Genomic DNA, 13,334 nt, shown 5'->3' with positions numbered 1-13,334 from the left:
CCCACCCCTTCCCATTCTTTTAGATTAAAAGAAGATTTCTCAAATTATGAAACGCAGCTTTCTAAGGACAGGAACCAAGGGACAGTTGATGTCTATGGAAAGTTGCTATAAATAACTCACTGTGTTAACATAAATTCCTTCACTAATGAAACCTACAAAAGGGGTTTTGTTCCAACCCTACAAAATACTTAGTATGTCCCTGTCAGATTAGTACGTGCCTGTTTGGATATCAGCACTTCTCCCTTCATGCCGTCCCCTACCCCAAAAGGAGAGTTGAGGGTGAAATCTGTAAACTAAAACTATCAGATTATTGTTGTTGTAATCATATAATTGATCTTTGTAAAGAGTTCTGTCCATTGTTAATAGTAAAAGCGACACTGCTTGGATTTTTTTTTTTAATTTTTTTTTTGGTCCACTAGGACACAGTTTGCTGAGGTCTGTTAGCCAAGATTTAAAAATTAAATTTCATTGTAGTATATCTTGCCACTTGTTTCTCTGTAAGTATGCCCAATTAGCCTTGCTCAGAAGCTGTAGCTACTTAAACCTCGAAAGACTCACTGGGTTTATAAATGATCACTTGTGAATCCTAAAATCAAAAAGTTCTTACCCAGGAGAAAAAAAGCCTCTGTAGCTGCTGGAGCAATGTAAGATCTGCTGACTACAGACCTTCCTGGCTTTGAATTCCTCTTACTATGCAAGGCTGCCTCTTTGCTTTCCCCCTCCTCTATGACCTCTCCTGTGTCCACTTAGGGTCTACACTGCAAAATAAGCCTGGGCTCAGAATCAAGCTCAGGCCTAACCCCCGCCTTTCATCTACACACAAATCATGCTAGTCCAGGGCTTGGACCCAGTGCCTCAGGACCCTGGAGAGTCTGAGCGAGAGTTAAGCCATGATCCAGGGTTCAAGCCCTATTGCTTTGCAGTGTAGATACAGCCCCGCTTGATTGGGATCCTGGGAGTCCAGTCCCAGTTCCAAGGGCCAACTTCCTTTGTCCTCGCTTTCCTAAGAATCTCCAGTCAACTCCAGTGAAAACAGAAGCAACCCCTCTTGGCGTACAGCAGCAGCTCAGTGAGTCAGCATTAACCCTTCCATTGTCTTCTGATCACCGAGTTGCAAACACCCCACCAAAGAACCTTCTGTGTTTGCAATGGAGACTAACCAGAATATGCCTTTTTTTAAAATGAACTGCTTCATGGTCACGAGAGCACAGCTTGAATGTGGTGAATCTCTGGTGCAAGGCCAGCAACACTGTGCATTTTAGCAAAAGTTTCAGCAATGACTGCACATACCAGCAAATAGCAAAGAAACCAGCATCTTTTCATATCTACCGGACTGGTGACCAGCACAGGAAGCAGACTAAGCTGTTCAAGAGCAAGTAAAGAAAAACCAGGGACCAGACCCACATCTCAGGCAACTTGCCAACATCATGCCCATTTTTCAAGGAGTTTGACTGAGCACTGGGCACTGCACCCAGCATGAAGGCAGTCATGGTGCATGGTGACCTGGTCAGCCAGGATGGTGCCCTGCTGGCCCCTGAATCCAACGTGGGGTCTCATAGGAGCCAGCATCAGGCTCCGAGTAAGGTTCATGAAGTCGTTCTGTTGATGAAACCAGTCCCAGAGCAGGGTTTGGAACAGAAGCAGCAGCAGCAAATTCTGGGTCCATACTTAGAGGAGCTATTTGATGTACCCCCGGAGGAACAGCCTGCTGTGGTGCCTGCAGCAGATACAGAAACCACCCCATAGCCCAGTAAGTTTCTGGAACCATTATAAAGCTTTGTTGTTACAGTAGCAGGAGGGATTTCCACTCTAAGAACCAAAGCAAAAGTTATGAGAAGCCCTGACTAACAGCATGTATCTGCTAATGGCAGATTGTATCCTAGAGCCTTGGAGTCCCTCCTCTCCATTCATCCCACCACATGGAGTACAACGGCAGCCAGGAAATGCAAACTGTAAAGAACACCTTTAAAGTGTGTTGTTGTTGGAGAGAAACAGATTTTTTAGTAGGACCATTCCTGCTTTTTAAAAATAAAAGTCATGCCAATGTAAGATTAAGTTTTGCTTCTCTGTAACCACTCAACCATCTATCGAGCTGTTTGGAAACAGTGAATTTGGGGCCGGGAAGGAGAGGGGATAGAGAAATGTGTTCAATTTATAAATCTAGTCCATTTCAGTTAGATGCATTCCATATATAACAAAATCATTTGTCCCAAGTACGACAGGGGTTTGAATTTTTGTCTGGAAATGTGCCGGGGGCAGAGAGCAGGAAGGCTATGCAGTTCTGCATGTTTGCATGCAGCCATAACCAGCTAAGCCATATAGAAACTAACACAGCATCCTGTTGATTAATTCTGACTCAATGCCGGGTGCTGATAGCTGCAAACTATTCCTGAAGCAGGAACTCTGGATAGGTAGGTAGTCACATTTCAGGGAAGGGCACATTTTCTAGGTCCACGTTGGTAGCTGACCAGCCCACTCCACTCATATGTGTGCTGTTCAGTCACTATACATTTGAATACTTCAACTGCATATACTGCAGGTTTCGCATAATTTCCCTGAATAACCTCTCCCTTTGCCAATCAGGCACCACAAGAACAGTTATGTCCTTCAAAGTGTGAAAGGCCGGAAATTATGTGAAAAGTGCTTGTAGTAAGGCCACTGGCCACTCCCTCCCAACCCCACACCCAGTAGTTCTGCAATTTTTAGAAAACAAACAGCTTTGAGTTTTTAATTTACCATTGTCTCTGCACTTCTTTCACTGTTACTAACCAGGCTGTGTGGAGGCAGCTTCTGTGGACTGAAACTCCCTGTCACAATATATTGAAATTCAGTTTTGTAAAGTAACATTTTATGTCCTTGAAATTCCACAAGAATTATTTCTGTGCTCCTTCACTGAGCTATCTGAGACAACAACCCTCTGTGGCTTGTCAAGTTCCAGGCCTCTCAATGTCTGCTGGCCCTACTATCTTCACAGATTGCCCACAGTGCAGTACAAGCCTGGCCCAACGTACCTTCATGGACTGTTCCAAGAGAAAGCATTTCCATGGTGAAGATATGGTTGAAGTTCTTCACAGGGCCAATAAGCAGTCCGGTACCGGAAGCGGAGGGATTTACGGCAAGAGGAAAGGCTCAGGCTGCACAGCTTGAGGGTAGGGTTTCAGCACAGGAGCAGGCACTTACTTCACAGTTCCTGGAACAGGAACGGCAGCTAGGGGAAGAAGACAGAGCTCAGCAGAGAGAACTGTTGGAGAGACTCATATCTATCACTGCTGCAAGAGTACTGGCTCCTGCTCCCTCTCCCACAGCACAGCCTAAGTCCCCTGCAATGTACCTCAGACCACAAACAGCTTGGAAAACTCCATGTCTGGGGGGCCCATGCAACTATGCCTCATAAGTGGCTGGGCAGGACCACTTAGTCCCAGGCTGTACTCCACCTTGACCCCCCTCTCCCGTGGATGTCTCCACCTCTCTCCCCTAGCACCAGCTGCAAGGAAAACGGGGGAAGAAGGGGAAGGAGAATGGGGGCCATGCAATGGTAGGGAATTTCTGTTGTGTAATCGTTTCACTGCTTGCACTTCATGCATTTTGGTTTTTTGTTTTGCTTAGGAAAGGTTCTGTTGTAACTGGCATTTTATTGAGTTAATGGCAGCAGGTCTGCCTGGCAGTGGCTGAATGTTGTGCTGTTTTAATATATGTTTATAAATAAAGCTTTTTATGTCATCAACAAAGTTTTGTTACTATCACTGTATCTCATCATACAATCTGTATTTGAAATAACGTTAAGCACATGATCAGGAACAATTGGGAATTAGTATATGAACACTATTCCTCTATACCAGTGGTTCCCAGACTTGTTCCGCCGCTTGTGCAGGGAAAGCCCCTGGTGGGCCAGACCGGTTTGTTTACCTGCCATGTCTGCAGGTTCTGCTGATCACGTCCCTCGGCCCGCGCTACTTCCAGCAGCTCCCATTGGCCTGGAGCAGCGAACTGCGGCCAGTGGGAGCCATGATCGGCTGAGCCTGCGGATGCAGCAGGTAAACAAACTGGCATGGCCTGCCAGGGGCTTTCCCTGCACAAGCAGTGGAACAAGTTTGGGAACCACTGCTCTATACAGTTGGGTACAGCAATCCACACTTCAGTCACTTTCTTATATAAATCCATAATTTGAAACATCCCCCATTCAACCTCCTTTTCATAAATAATCATATCATTTACAAGCACATTGCATGGTAATCAAGCACATTCATAAAGGTACTATTCCACCTCTTCGATTGGACCATGGAAGTCCGTAATGTGAGAGCACAAAAAATCCCTGATTTTTCTTGCCCGGGTGCATCCAGCTCCAACTATGTAACGGCACTTTCTAGTTGAGCATACCGATTCAGTAGCCCCTCACTGTCATAGGTCCTGAGGAGGAAATGGCTCACCTCTGGCTTCACAAAGATTACGAAGAGTGCAGCAAGCCACAGTGATGTGGACAGCATTAATCACATTGGAATCCAAATGGATCTGTCAACACCTACAACGGGATTTCAGTTTTCTAAAAACACATTCACAATCATTCTACACCAGCTGAGTGTAATTAAACTTTTTTGCCAGCCTCTGAAGTCAAGGTATGGCTTTATAAGCCCAGGCAAAAGGGACTAGGTGGGGTCCCCCAGAATACTGGCGGCAACAGTAACTCTGTTTATGACAGTGACATTTGGTGGAAATAGCATCCCAGTCTGTCCATGAATGTAGACTCCCGATCAGTGAACAACCATGGCATTGTGAACTTTGCCAGTGCAGCCTACATTGACATTCATAAATCAACCTCTGTGATGCACAAGGGCCTGTATAAAAATGGATTAGTACAATGGAGGGCAATCTGTGGACATATGAGTCTCATCAGTGTCCCCAGTGCAGTTTGGAAACCCTACTCTCTCCAAGCCAGCAGTTATCTCAGGAATATCTTTTATGCCTGCCATGTTGGGAAAACCACCCACCTGATTGCCTCAGAAACCTCCTCCACCATCACTTTATCCACAGTTGACTTTCCTACATCAAACTGATTGGCAACAGACAATAGCAGTTTGGTGTAGCCAGCTTTCAGACAGCTATAGCAACCCACTTTGGACCAGCAAGGGTGGCTGCAAGCATGTGTCTTTATGCTGGAGGCTTGGGGCAAGCTGCTCACAAAGCTCCAGAAATGTAGATGTCTTCTAGCATCACTGCTGGTCATCCAACATCTGCATGACATTGTGATCCCACCCTGTCCTTGTGGCCCTGCGCCAGAAGCACCAGCCTCCGTAGGGGGCGTCGGCGTCAGCAGTACCAAGGGTACTGAGCAGCATTAGCCAGTGCAAGTCTGTCATGCCTGGGTGGTGGTACTCCTCTCTCATAAGCTCTGTCAGGTGCCTTTGCTGGGTCAGAAAACGCCACCGAAATGTCCACCAGCATCTCGCAGAAGCTCTGCCCAGTCCCTGACACAGGAGCGAAAGTGCAAGCAAGAGAAGCTCTTGAAAAGGGGTCTTCTCCATGTTGATCAGCAGACTGTGTTGGTGGGCTGTTCAAACTTCCTGGAACATGCAGGGTGGGCAGTCAAGTTTTCCCACAGTGCACCAAAGGGCTAGAACAGCCACATGTCAGGAGGGCAGGAAGGAATCTGTGATATGGTTAGTTTACCTCAAGTCGCATGTTGCAGTGTGGACACCAGAGCCCCAGATTTGAGCCCAAGTTAGAAGATTTTTAATGTAGGGCTAACCATCATTGTAGATGGTCAAGCCCTGGGTTCTCTAACCTGGATCAGCTGATTCCAGTCCCATTAACTCTGGGCTTACATTGCAGTGCAGACATACCCCTATATACCTTACCACCAGTAGCTGCACAATGCCTGTTCAGGCACTGAGAAACCACTCTCTCTTCTCAGAAATGAAATTAGATTCCACTTAAACACATTCCTGCATTGGAAAATCTGATGCATGTGTTTATTTTGAGAGATGTACTGAGCACGCTCAGTGCATTTCCCATCCACATTCTGCCAAGTCAGTCAAGTGTAGAAGAATTTTTAACAGGGCAAAAAGGCACTTTCGGGTTAACTGAAATGTTTTGGAGCTCATACAACTTGTAAAGGAGACCTCCTCCTAGACTCATAAACTTTAAGGCTAGAAGAGACCATCTTGTCATCTAGTCTGACATCCTGCCCATTGTAGGCCACAGAAACTCACCCACACGCTCCTGTAATAACCCCAGAACCTCTGGCTGAGTTACTGAAGTCCTCAAATCATGGTTTAAAGACTACAAGTTACAGAGAATCCACTATTTACTCTAGTTTAAACCAGCAAGTGATTCAGGCCCTTGCTGCAGAGGGCAAAAAAAAACAACCTCAGGGTCTCTGCCAGTCTGACCTGGGGGGAAATTCTTTTCCAACCCCAAATATGGTGATCAGTTGGACCCTGCTCATGTGGGCAAGACCCACCAGCCAGACACCTGGGAAACAATTCTCTGTAATAACTCAGAGCCCTCCCCATCTAGTATCCTGTCTCTGGACGTTGTGGATTTTTGTTATTAACAGTCGCGGATGGGCTACATGCCATTGTAGGCAGTCTCATCATACCGTTCTCTCTATAAACGTATCAAGGTCTGTCTTGAAGCCAGTTAGGTTTTAGTCCCCACTACTCCCCTTGGGAGGCTGCTCCAGAACTTCATTCCTCTGATGGTTAGAAACCTTCATCTAATTTCAAGCCTAAACGTGTTGATACCAGTTTATGTCCATTTGTTCTTGTGTACACATTGGTGCTTAACTTAAATAACTCCTCTCCCTCCCTGGTATTTATCCCTCTGATGTATTTATGGAGAGCAATCCTATCTCCCCTCAGCCTTCGTTTCATTAGGCTAAACAAAAGTAAAGCTCTTTGGGTCTCCTCTTGTAAGGTAGGCTTTAAGTTCCTCTGATTATCCTAGTAGCCCTTCTCTGCACCTCTTCCAGTTTGAATTCCTTAGACACAGGAAACCAGAATTGCACACACTACTCCAGATGAGGTCTCACCAGCGCCTTGTAAAATGACACTTCCCTGTCTCTACTCAAAATACCTCATTTGATGCACCCTAGGATTGGCTTAGCCTTTTTCATGGCTGCATCATAGTGGTGGCTCAGTCATCCTATGATCAACCAATACACCCAGGTCTTTCTCCTCCTCTATTGCTTCCATCTGATATGTCCCCACCTTATAGCAACAATTCTTGTTGTTACTTCCTAAGTGCATGACTTTGCACTATTAAATTTCATTCCATTTCTATTACTCCAATTTTCAGGGCTGTCCAGATCTTCTTGTATGGTCCTCCTCCATACTGGCAATTCCTCCCAACTTTATCTGCAAATGTTATTAGCACACTGCCACTTTTTGTGCCAAGGTCATTAACAAAAATGTTAAGTAAGGTCGGTCCCGAGACAGTTCCCTGAGGAATCCTCTAGCCTCCCTCAGGCGAACAGTTCACCTTTCAGTATGACCAGCTGTAGTCTTCGTTTTTACCAGTTCTTTATCACCTTTCAGCTCCCATATTAATCCCCATCTTCTTTAATTTAACTAATAATTTCCTATGTGGCACTATCAAATGCCTTACTAAAAACAAGGTAGATTAGATCTACTGCATTTCCTTTGCCTAGAACATGGATGGCCAAAATTACTGACCCTGTGAGCCGCATACAACAATCTTCAGAAGTTCAAGAGCTGGGGCGTGCCTGCCAGGGCTTGGGGCTTCAGCCCTGCAGTGTGGTAGTGGGGCTCAGGGCTTCTGCCATGTGGGATCAGGGAGTCTTGGGGCATCAGCTCCATGGGGCACACTTGCTGGGGCTCAGGGCAACCACCCTGCCAAAGGGCATAAGCCTCAAAATTCTCCAAACAGTATAGTAGGTTGAGAATGAGAGGGGAATGGGGAGCTCAGAGAGCAGCACTTTAATTGTAAAAGAGTCGCATGCAGCTCACGAGCCGTGGTTTGGGCACCCCGGTCTAGAAAATCATTTATCTTCTCAAAGAAAGAGATCAGGTTGGTCTGGCACCATCTACCTTTAGTAAAACCATGTTGTATTTTATCCCAATTATCATTTATCTCTATGTCCTTAACTACTTTCCATTTCAAAATTTGCTCCAAGACCTTGCATACAATTGGGATCAAACTAACCGGGCATATAGTTTCTTGGTTCACCTTTTTTTCCCCTTTATTAAAAATAGGTACTATATTAGCAATTCTCCACACATAGGGATTGACCCCCAAATTTAGGATTCATTAAAAAAATCCTTGCTATTGGACTTGTAATTTCATATGCCAGTTCCTTCAATATTCTTGAATGGAGATTATCCAGGCCACCCTTTAAACAAATGTTAAGTGGGCGGTTCATGAAACTGGTGGAAATAGGAGCGACGCTCATCCACCCACATACCAAGTCCTTTTTGTGTAGATCTCAAATAGGCTAACCTGACCTTGTTTTTCCTTTTTGGGGGGACCACATCCTACTTGTAGTACTACAGGAATTGTTAGCTGCATACCCATACAGGTGAGGGGAAGTGGAACAGGTCATGAATGGGAATGAAGGGAACACAGAAGACACAGCTCAGTAAATGAGCTCTTTCTTCTGTTTAATAGCTTTCTAGCATATAGGTATGGTTTTGTTTTATAGTTCAGCCTGCTGTGAAAGGTTGTTCTGCTGAATAGTCTGGCCTGTTGCAGAGCCAGCTTCTGGGGTCTATAGGGACTTGTATAGCCCGGGAAGCTGTAGACTTCTTTCTGCTAGTTCAGACCCGAAATGTTCAAGAAATAATTTTCAGATATTGTATTTTGTTTTTTAAAAACAACAATTTAAAAGATCAGCCAGTTTGTGCTGGTGACATGACTGAGTACAAATTTCAGTCTGTGTCCTGTAGAATTCTCCAGAGCATGTAAGAATTTTTAGGGGAACTTTTTATTTTACATGTATGTTCACACACACACACACAAATTATTCTTGCCTCATTGTGTGACTTTGGGTAGCTTATGCTGTTTTCTTCATAGAATTTGAGTTCATGTGTGGGTGTGTACTTCCACAGATTTTACTGACACATTCTACAGCGTGTAGACTTTCAGACTCCATTAAAAAAAACTCTTCACTGCTGCAAATAATGCATTTTCTCTATTCTGAATGTTCTTTCTCAGATGTCTTCTGCTTCTGGTATCCCACATTCTGCAGTTGGAATTCACGTTCAGTACACTGTATGAATGGTGTGTGTTGTATTAAGAGGCTGAGTATATTTGATTCTAGGTCAAAATCAAATGTGACATTTCCTGTTTAAGTCCAAACTAGATACTTTCAGCAATACAAAGGGGACTTACGAACATTTGCACAATTGTTTTTGCCTTGCCTTGTACTGTCAACGATTTACAGTACATTATAGAGTTTTTTGCCATGCTTCAAAAATAATGGCTTTCATCAAAACTTGATTAAACCTGCAAAACTGAAAGTAGAAGAAACTTACCATTGTTCTGGGTCAGTTCAGTAACTGAGGACACAAAAGGAGTTTGTCCTTACAACAATGTTTTTTGTTTGTTTTTTTTAACTATTTAAGTTAGGTGACTTAAAAAGTGTTGCAATTCACAGCATGTAGAAAAGGGGACAAAACAAAGGGCAAATCATTGCTCTCTCATCTTCACAGGCTGTGCTTTGAAACTTTCCACTTTTATTCTACGCTGATGCAGCTACATAGATGACCATAGGTGTGCTAGTGTTGAATACCTATCAACATTTTAATCACTATTGTCTAACCATGCTCAGAGCAGGTCTAGATGACAGGGTGGCTAACATGCCAGTTCCTACTGCTACATGAAACAGTGGTAGCAACAATAGGAAATTTTGTCTAATTGAGAAAAGGCCTTAGTTACTCTAATAGATTTTGACTGATTGGCACATATCAAGAGAGCAGAAAATCTCCTGTTGACATCAGTGAGAGGAATTATTTGAACATAGGGAGAGCAAAATACGAGAGTCAAGAATCCATTATGAGAACATGAGCAACATATTGCCCTTAGAGACAAGACTTGCTTCATACAGTTATGTAGTAATAATAAAAGAATGTTAAGCAGGAAACCAATGACACATCTGAAATATGCAGAAAACAATAGGCCAGATTCTGCTCTGGGTTACTGCCCTTAAACCTTATTTTTATGTGCTAATAATGCCACTTTTTGTTTTTTCACTGTTTAGTGTTATGGACTAAAAGTGAGGAAAGAGCTGCTGCTGCTGCTGCTGCTGCTGTTGTTGTTTGTTGTTTTAGAGCAGATTATTAGGGAAATAGTATGACATTTTAACCCACAGAATTCTGTATTTCAGTTGCCAGCAAAATGATGTCTTAACATCCAGATGTTTACACTAATATAGCACAATCCTAGGATTACATGTACGACTGCATTATTCTAATTTATGTTGGGACTCTTTTTTTAAGGGGAGAACTGCTGTAGTTTAAGATATAATAAAAAACTAAATGTACAGTCTCATTCATGAATTCTGTACTGAATCATTGTCAGTGCAAAATCTTTTCATTTGTACTTTATTTGTTGTCCTGAAAATTTAATTTCCTGTTTTCTTCATTTTGTTTGAGTATTTTGGAAGCATTTGGATAGGGTTTTTGGTTTGTGTTTGGGAATGAAAACTCTCAAAAAGCTGTGACTATATTTTTTTCCCTCTAAAAGATGGTGGTGAACTCAAAATCGAGACAATTTTTTTTTAAATTAAGTTTCAAGTAGTTAAAGAACTACATCTACCTCTGGTCCTCTTCCCCCCCCCCCCCCCCCGATACAGTAGATTTTACAACAACATTTTTCTAGTTTAAAGCTGTTTTTCTCTCTTCTATTGCTATATGACAAATATGGATACTTGCTATACACAAATTACTGTCTGATGCAGTGGTTCTCAATCTTTCAGGAGGCTGATTTGTCTTGCTGTTTTTCACTTGTGAGCCTCATCTGAAGCCAGAGCATTGGGTGGCAAGACTGAAGCCCGCCACTGCTATGTGGGGCTGAAGCACGTAACCTACCTTTGCGTGAGGCCATGGGCGCCTGGTCTGCTTGCCACCCCTTAACACTAGCCCTGCATTTGCAACCCCTCTAAACCCATCCCCTGACCCCCTTAGGAATCGCAACCGCCAGGCTGAGAAATGCTGAGTACCCACTGGAAGACATCTGTCTCTGGTCAAGAGCCACTGGTCTAATGCACAAAGTAAAACTGAAAAATAGATGATTTTTCTAATCTTTCAGTTATAGTAGTCTTAGTTGTACTTTTAACAATAATAGGTAAAACAAATGTAGACAAAATTATTTTAGTGTCCCTTTAAAGAGTAACAAACTCAAGTTCCAGATTGCAGTGAAGCCACTATTAATGTCATGCTTTCTTTTTGTGATTTTAAGTGCTTTATTCAATAATCTTCATTTGATCTTGACAAGTTCAGTTCCACCTGCCTAATAGCACTCTCTTTCCCATATTGCCAGATCCTAAGCAGACTGTGATATAACAGTTGAGTTAAGTAAAAATGAACTCTGACATATTTTTAACTTGTGTCTGGCATAAAGTTTGTTTTTTTATGTGGTCTAGTCATGTTGCTGTAATTTCTGTTACATTAACATTCTTCTGATGAATGAACTTTAACAAAGAAATGAATTTGCAAGTTGTGCATTTTTACAAAATTAAATTTCAACAAGAGTCTTACTGTGCCTGATATGCCACACCATGGAACATGAGCATGTGTAGGTGATTGTTTATAGAAAAAGAATAATCTCTATTTTTAAAAAAATTTTCCTTAGAGTTCATGGGAAAAGTTTTTTGAAGTACGTGTGAGACCTATTCTGTTGCAGTCCCATATAACTTTTGAATTACAGTACCATACTTCCAACACTTCTTGTGGCTAACGTGGGATATGTAGTTGGTCACCACCAATCCATGTGTCATTGCTGGCCCCAGTGCCTCACCTGCTGAATCTATGCCATGTTCATCCTCCACCTTCCAGTCCAGCCCACACAGATGCAGTGTCACTCCCAATACAACATAAGATAGCTGCAGCCACTGAGCATGCCTGATAGGGCGAGCTTGCCCAGGAGCGTCTGAACCTAGTACCCTCTCTAAGTCTGCCCCTGACAGAGGTATGAACCGTGTGTAACTTGCATATGGTTGTGGGCACCACTGAATGAGGGACTTGGACCAGTACTGAGAGTCTAGGGGAACAGTATCATGAAACGCATGATGGGAGGCATGAATTATTTAAGAGAATTTTTGAAAAAGTTTGTGGTATATTGAGGACTGTGTTGGCATTGCAAGCTGTTGTTTTAAGAACGGGGATCTTACCTGTGTCTGCTTTTAGGGTTGTGAGTCCCTGTAGCAAAGCCTGCGATTGGTGCCAGTTTTCCAAACAGCCACCTTTAAGTAAGGTGGGGTGAGTTGTGCCACTTTCCCTTTGGGAGCAGCCTGTTTTGTTTCTCTCTGTTTCATGTGTGTTCTGAATTTTAAGAAATAGTGTTACTCTTGTTGGAATGTTGCAATGTATCTGATGTATCCATCTAACTTCTCTGTTTGTATGCTGTGAAATGTAACAGTTTGCATTGTTAGGATTACAGCAGGGAAAGACAAGATTGTTTAGTGTATTTGAGCATGGGACTAGAAGGTAAGCCTCCTGGATTCTATTTCCAGTTCTGACACACACTTACTCTGTGACTTCAGGCAAACCCCTTAACGTCTTTGCTTTAGTTTAACCATATGGAACTGATGGTGTTGCCTTACCTTCCCTTTGGCATTATGGAAATTATTTGATATTTTGTAGTGCTTTGAGATTCTACTGTGGTAAAATAGAATTTTTTACCAAATAAATGCTCAAATATAAATTTTAATAAATTAAATATTAAAAATTGGAGTGACTATGAACATACCTAACTACTGGAAATTCTTAGTAATTCTGGCACCCAACAATTATCCCAAGGATGCAGGAAGCAATGCATAATTGGGGATTTACCCTGCAATGAGCTCTGCATGAATACCAGGGTCCCATGCATGCAGAACTCATTGACAGATCAAGGCCTTAGACCAGTGGTTCCCAAACTTGTTCCACTGCTTGTGCAGGGAAAGCCCCTGGCGGGCCGGGCAGGTTTGTTTAGCTGCCACATCTGCAGGTTTGGCCAATTGCAGCTCCCAGTGGCCACAGTTCGCTGCCCCAGGCCAATGGGAGCCGCTGGAAGTGGCGTGGGCCAAGGGCAGCAGCGAACCATGGCCACTGGGAGCCGCGATGGACCGAACCTGTGGATGTGGCAGGTAAACAAACCGGCCCCGGCCCGCCAGGGGCTTT

At 43.4% G+C, this 13,334-nt stretch overlaps 1 protein-coding gene and 1 long non-coding RNA gene across 5 annotated transcripts in view; one reads left to right on the top strand and one right to left on the bottom strand.

The window, feature by feature from the left end:
- FYN (FYN proto-oncogene, Src family tyrosine kinase) overlaps window positions 1-13,334 on the top strand; it is a 190,140-nt gene that overhangs the window by 68,731 nt on the left and 108,075 nt on the right. The window lies entirely within an intron of this gene.
- LOC142071414 (uncharacterized) lies at window positions 1,402-3,069 on the bottom strand. The gene is made up of 2 exons (XR_012667447.1): window positions 3,012-3,069; window positions 1,402-1,717 (listed from the first exon to the last, which is right to left on the bottom strand). It is a non-coding gene; the product is annotated as an uncharacterized LOC142071414 (long non-coding RNA).

This window comes from Caretta caretta, chromosome 3, assembly GCF_965140235.1.
Source record: "Caretta caretta isolate rCarCar2 chromosome 3, rCarCar1.hap1, whole genome shotgun sequence".
NCBI classification, from domain to species: Eukaryota; Metazoa; Chordata; order Testudines; family Cheloniidae; genus Caretta; species Caretta caretta.
The sequence above is the reverse complement of the archived record's forward strand: the minus strand, read 5'-3'. Positions and strand labels throughout refer to the sequence as shown.